The following is a 6,985-nucleotide window of genomic DNA, read 5'->3' on the forward strand; positions in this document are numbered from 1 at the left end:
GGTTTTTAATTACCTCGAGGTTCTTATATCATGGACTAATGCAAAGTTGTGAATAATGTTATAAAATGTTGATAAGTGCGAGGTAGGGAGTAAAAATAAAAATAAAAGTTGTGTGTAGTTTGAGCTACATGAAAAATTAGGAATCGAACCCGGGTATGTGTGAGTTATATGAGTGGTGTTCTATAGCGATGTGCTATGAGTTGGTTGTGATGACTTAAAAGCACTGATAGGAACAACATGTTACTTTATACTAGCTTCCACGAACAGAATCTTAAAAGGTACCTTCCGGTTTCACAAATGGCACGAGTCAAGAGAATCACATCTGACCTCACCAAAAGTGAACAAAGGATTCATGAAATTGGCATGAAATTCAGACAAAGAGGATACCCTGAACAGATCATAGAGGAATCAAGAAGCAAGATAATTCAATTGGACAGAAAAAAACTGCTACAACCAAGCGACAGGAATCAGCAAACTAGAATAGTAGCAGTATCAAAATTTTCCACATCAAGTTATAAATTTAAAAACACAATATTAAAACACTGGCGCTTGTTGACTCTGGAACCAGACTTTAACAACATCTTTGAACAACCTCCAATGTTTGCCTTCACCAGAGCAAGGAATGTGGGTGAACTGATTCAACCTCACACCAAAAAAACAGAAACATTCAAGGGAACTAAAGCATGTTTGAATTGTGGCAATTGCAACAGCATAATAAAAGGAAGTAAAATCAATCACCCCATGAGGGGCTATGAAATCAAACTCAGAGTGAACGCAACATGTGACACATCCAATGTAATATATGCATTAAAATGCCCATGTGGGAAACTCTACTTTGGAAAGACTGAACGTCGCATTAAGATCAGACTCACAGAACATAAGTCCAACATTCGGCTAAAGAACACCAAATCCTCAGTGGCTGTACATTTCATGGAAGAAAAACACAATGTGTCACAACTCAAATTCACCATCTTAGAATGTGTCGCAAAAATTGAAGGAAGAGACAATACGAAATTCCTTTTACAGAGAGAAAACATTTGGATATACAAATTATCCACCCAAAAGCCATATGGACTGAATGATAGAATCAAATTTTCGTGTTATCTATAGTAATGTTTCCAAGGTGCCAATTGGAATAACTGTGATCATTTATTACATGGACACACACCTCACCGGAATCATCACAACCAACTCATAGCACATTGCTATAGAACACCACTCATATAACTCACACATACCCGGGTTCGATTCCTAATTTTTCATGTAGCTCAAACTACACACAACTTTTATTTTTATTTTTACTCCCTATCTCGCACTTATCAACATTTATAACATTATTCACCGCTTTGCATTAGTACATGATATAAGAACTTCGAGGTAATTAAAAACCGATAGTCCCTTACAGACGATAACACACAGATAGTCTTTCTACAGTGACAGCACACCATGTGATCGGAACTCACCTTTAGATAAACTACTATAATGGCGCACACTTTTAAAGTGGCGTTTTTCTGAACCAAAGACACACATGGAGAAATTACCGCGAGGCTGTTCAACCTAACTCACAAGGTTAGTAAACATTAGACGATCGACATTTTAGGCAGCTAGATCAAAATGCATACACACCTAAATCCATGGAAGCTAATTTCTCGATCTGTCACATTATTATTTTTTACAGCACTTATGAATTAGGACCATGCGAGCATGTAAGTTTCAAATCTACCGTTACTTTTTACTCTATCACGATTTGAGTGCACTTGACAGATAAACTAACAAGACATGATGATTTACGATAGTGAGTGACATTCATGTTTTTATGTTCTTCATTAACAGTATCGTTCCCTGATGAAGGGCTATATGAATGCCCGAAATGCATTAGATATGAAGAAATATTGATAACGCCTCATGTGTTGAAAACATTAAGAATAACAATATGAACTTTGACAAATAAACATTTGAATTGCATTTAAAAAAGACGATAACATTTGTGTGGAATCCCCTTAATTTAGAGGAGAATTTTGAGTTCCCACCGGGATGGTTCCGGTGAACCACTGGAACCACTAACACATTTATTAAATCCAAGAGATCCAGAAGCACTCACTGGAATTTTGATAATTTTAGGCCTTTGTGACGCTGACCCCATCCAAGAGCTTTTCCGTTTTGTGGGCACTTTTGTCAATGCTCAGCAAGCCGCAGGTGAAAGTTCAGGGTAAAAATATCATAATATCAGTGCCTGGAATGGGCCTCGTGATGACATATCATGATTCAATGCAGCCCACACCGATGCAACAGAGGCAGGCGTTGTGGGCCCCACTCACAACATGCAAGCTGTCTTTCACACCTCACCATGCAAGTCTGGGCCCCAACACTCCCTGTGCGAGCTCAGGTCCTATCCTACCCTCAGCAAAACAAGGCTCCAAACCTCTCACTGCAAGTCTGGTCCACAACCCTTCATGGGCCAGCCAATGTATGCAAATCTGTGTGTGCAAGACTAGGTCCCAACTATGCAAGCTTGGACCCATCACAACCCTACTCAAGTTTATGTCCTCAAACATCCTTTTTCAACTGTGGCCTCACCACCCTAGAACTAGACATGCAAGGCTAGGCTGCAACCCTCACTGAGTAATCCTGGACCCCATCCATCCCTATGCAAGTCTAGGCGCTAGCCATCCCTCTGAAAGCCGCCTGGTTTCTGACTTTCCCAGCAGAAGCCCAGGGCACAAACCTTTTTGGGGAGGTTTTGATACCAAACTTCCCTATGGAAGCCCGGGCACCGACCCTCCCCATGCAATTCTGGGCACCACCCCTCTTGATGTAAGCTTGAGCCCCTACTTACTCTTCTCAAGCTTGGCATCAGCCATACTTGTGCAAAGCCAGGCCGCAACCTTCCTCTTCAGGAGGTTGCACTCCGGTGTTAGTGGCTGGACTCATGACGCAGAGGGACACACGCCTATTAAAATCCCCCGGACTCAGACTGCTGGCATTATTTAATTCCTAGCACCCGTATGTTCTCGACTGCATGCCGGATCGCTCCCTTATGGACCACTAATACCGGGCGGCAACCTCCTGATGCCGGTAGCTCGGACTGGACGCCTTTTTCCCCACCAGGCCACCGCGCTCCTCCCTTCTCCCGCATTGCTCCATTGCACCATGACTAACAATGCATCCTCAGCCTCCTTGCCCTAAACATTGTCATTCCTTTTCCTGGACCCATGATTGCCTCACACCCCTGACCCCTATTACGATCAGCACAAAAATACTGTAACCTGGTCCATCATCGACTGTCCAGCTCAATTAATGGCGCATCTCCATGGTTCACCTAAATTGCCTAAACCTGCTTTATTTCTTGCAATCTAAAATTCGTGAACCAGAAACTCTTATAAATATCATCACTACTGTTTATTCTGCTCTGCCTTTCACTGTACGACTTGTCACTTGCGCCGTTCACCTTTGCACAAGCATTTATGTGCACAAATACCTTCGGGTTACACATATTTTATGTAAATAGTGCTGACACTGTTCTTCTGGCCTTAATTGACTTGAAATATAAACCACTCCTGCATTTCTCAAACCACCCTTTAGTCTCCCTGTCTTTCCTTTTTGCAAATAAATGTGTTTTCCTAATATCACCTGCTTGTATTAAGGCTTCACTGCATAAATAAAACATACATAAATATGATTTGTATTACATAGAGTCATGTTATAGTACTAGCTTTCATGGTTTGTGATGAAGAATAAATATGTTTGTTTTTTAACAAGCTCTGCTTATAGCCTTTGGGTTGAGATTTCTTTCTTCCATGTACTCTGATTAGTAAATGATGCTCTCATTATGTTTCACTTAACTTGCTTGCATGTAATAAAATAGCAGAAACATTGAGGGCCCAATTTAGGTCTTGGCGGACGGCCTAGTCCGACACAACAGTGATTGATATCCCATCCGCCAAAATATAAATCCCATTATATCCTATGGGATTCATATTTCCTCAGATGAGATATCCGTCACCATTGTGATGGAGTAACCAGTCCACCAAGATCTAAATCAGGCCCTAAGAAACCGTTTTATACACACAAGATGGTCCCTCCGTGTTTCATCTTCTGCTATTTATCTCACAGACCCTTTCTTCTTTTGCCCCTCAGGCAACTGATTCTCCTAATTTACTTGCCTGTAAAAAGAAACAAGCTTTAGCAAAGCCAGCTTAGCACATATATATAGTAGGTAGTTATAGTTAGGACCTAATTTCCATAGAAAAAGCATTTTTTGTTTGCCCAATAACTTTGGCACGGGTTGACGAATCTTAGTGAAAATGTTAAAACTAGTGGCCAGCTCTGGTCAGCTACTGTCCTGAAAGTTTCGGGGTGATTCGACAAGTGGGGGCCGAGAAAAAAGGGGGTCCCAAAACATCTTTTCCTCATGTTATTTTCCATCGGAAACTTTAGACAAAGCTACAGCCTGAACTGCGGAACGGAATTACACAACATTTGGCAAAAAGGTAGCCCTTGCCAAACCTTGGTCCCACAACTTAAAATGCACCACGGGGCGCGTTTGTACAGTGGTGAAGGGAGGGGGCAGGGCCTTATGTGACAGGTGTGTAAACACATCCTGCGGCTTGTTTTGAATTGGGGGATTAAGTCCCCTTGAATTAGGGGTGGGCGGAATTTGCATAATCGCATTACGCAAATCCCCACGAAATGGTAAAAAATCTCCGCGAACACGCAGAAATTCCGCGAACACGCGGAATTGATTGTTCGCGATGCTTTTTTACTGTTTGCAATTGCTGTTTGCGCGTTCGGGGGAAATATGTTGCGAACACGCATTTGAGAACGCAAACAAGCAAAAAATTTAGTTACGTTGCGGAACGCAGAATTTTGGGCAATTTTGCGTTCTACGCGGAACCCAAAATTATCCAAATTCCGCGAGCGGAACGGAATTTACCACGCAGGCCTACCTTGAATCCTGAGGGTCCCTGGGGGCCAACTAGCCGACCAGGTACCTTCAATAATCGCCACAGAGTTTTGTTGCAGAGAGGTGTAAAAAGGGTGGTGGCCTCAGACCACCTCTCTGCAACGCCGCCCTGTGGCACTTAGTGGAGATTCCTGGTGGACTAATTGGCCCCCAGGGACCCTCAGTCTCCCATACAAATACAACCAATCAATAATCCATATAGACACTCATGTAGCTACTGACCAGCACTTGCAGCAGCTCACACAACAACAGACAGACGGATACAGACATTCACACAGTTTAGTTATTAACCCATGCATTCAGTAAGACACATTTAATCACTCACTTATACAGTCAGTCACGCACCTACTAAATCCTCCATCCAGACACTCATACACCAACTCATTCTTCAATACATCTTGGCATATATATAAAATATATATAAACTTTAAAGAAACATACAGTCACTGGATAATGTCATCGGTGATGTCACTGACTATGTCATTAATGATGTAATATGTAACGGTATCAGCAGTGCATTGCGGGGGCACGAGTTAAAGTTAGCTGAACTAACTATAACTGCGGAATTTCTCTGGTTTTGTAAGAATGAAATGTCCAACTAATTATAACATCAATGAAACCTATGTTTTTTTCAGTGAATATCTAAGGTTTTTTAAATGCTTATTTCTAACTATAATGTGTCTGAAACCTATTGGTTTTTCAGTGATATATATATATTTATATATATATATTTATATTACCTACTGGCGGTCGCGAGTAGGTAGTTATAGTTAGAACCTAGTGTCCATGAGAAAAGCATTTTTTGATTTGCTGATAACTTTGGCGTCGTTTGACGAATCTTCGCGGAATTCTACAGTCTATCCAGGTCAGCTCCTATCCTGAAAGTTTGAGTGATTCATCAAGCGGGGACTGAGAAAAAAGGGGGTCCCAAAACACGTTTCCCCCTGGTTATTTTCCATAGGAAATTTTGCGATGGGCTTCAGCCCAAACTTCTGAAAGTGTTTGAGAAATTAAAAAATAAGAGTTTCTCGGAAGAGCCTAAGTCCCGAGCAAGAGCTTCACTGTGATTGACTGCCAACACTCCAAACAGGAAGTGTTGGTAGCCATCTTGAGACTTGGTTGAAGCGAGTCACCAGAAAACAGAGACACAAAGATATAAAACAAGAGAAGGGGGCAGAGTAGAAACACCCTGACCCTCTGAGCCTGCTCAGGGGGTCCCAGAAGGACCCCCAGAGATAAAAGAAGCATTAAAACAAAAATCGGCGCAAATTGTGATGGGGTTGCGGGTTCCCGCGTTTTATTTTAATAAGGCCCCTGGGTGGACAAGGTTCTGGGGGCATTTCTTAAAATAATAATAGCGGGGCCTGCTGGGCTGCGGGGGGCCCAGGGCTTCACTCATGTTGGGAGGGGGGTTGCGCGGTCCCCCTCCTGGAGCCTTCCATGTGCTTATATCTTTGGCATCATTTGACGAATCTTTATGAAATGTTCCCAAAAAAATTCTCTTTTTGATCAGCTTCTATCTTGAATGCTTGGGAGGGTGATTGGTCAAGGGGGTGCTGAGAAAAAAGGGGGTCCCAAAACGTGTTCTCAATTCAATTTTCATTGAAACTTTAGACAAGGCTACAGGTCAAACTGCTGAACGGAATTACGTCACATTTGGCAGGGAGAAAGGTCTTGGTTTCAGAAAGCACGATTTTGTTTAAATTGTGTAAATCTGTTCAGTAGTTTTTGAGAAATATCAAATTTACAGATATCGATATTTGAGAATTCTGACATGTGATTGGCTGAGGTGTTATGAGCACGAGCTTACAGCTCGTTGGCTGTGAACTGTTGAAACCAGGAAGTGTTAGCGGGCATTTTGTGATTTAGTCCGTCAGCTCGCATCTCTTCCTCTACAAGCCATCTGGTCCCATAGTTCTACCTCTGCGACACAACACTGAAAATATACCGCAGCTCTGTCTCCGCGAGATACCGCTTCCCGGTTCCTCTCACCACATCACCAGTTCGCGGTTATGGTTTTAA

This window comes from Lissotriton helveticus, chromosome 7 (assembly GCF_964261635.1).
Source record: "Lissotriton helveticus chromosome 7, aLisHel1.1, whole genome shotgun sequence".
NCBI classification, from domain to species: domain Eukaryota; kingdom Metazoa; phylum Chordata; class Amphibia; order Caudata; family Salamandridae; genus Lissotriton; species Lissotriton helveticus.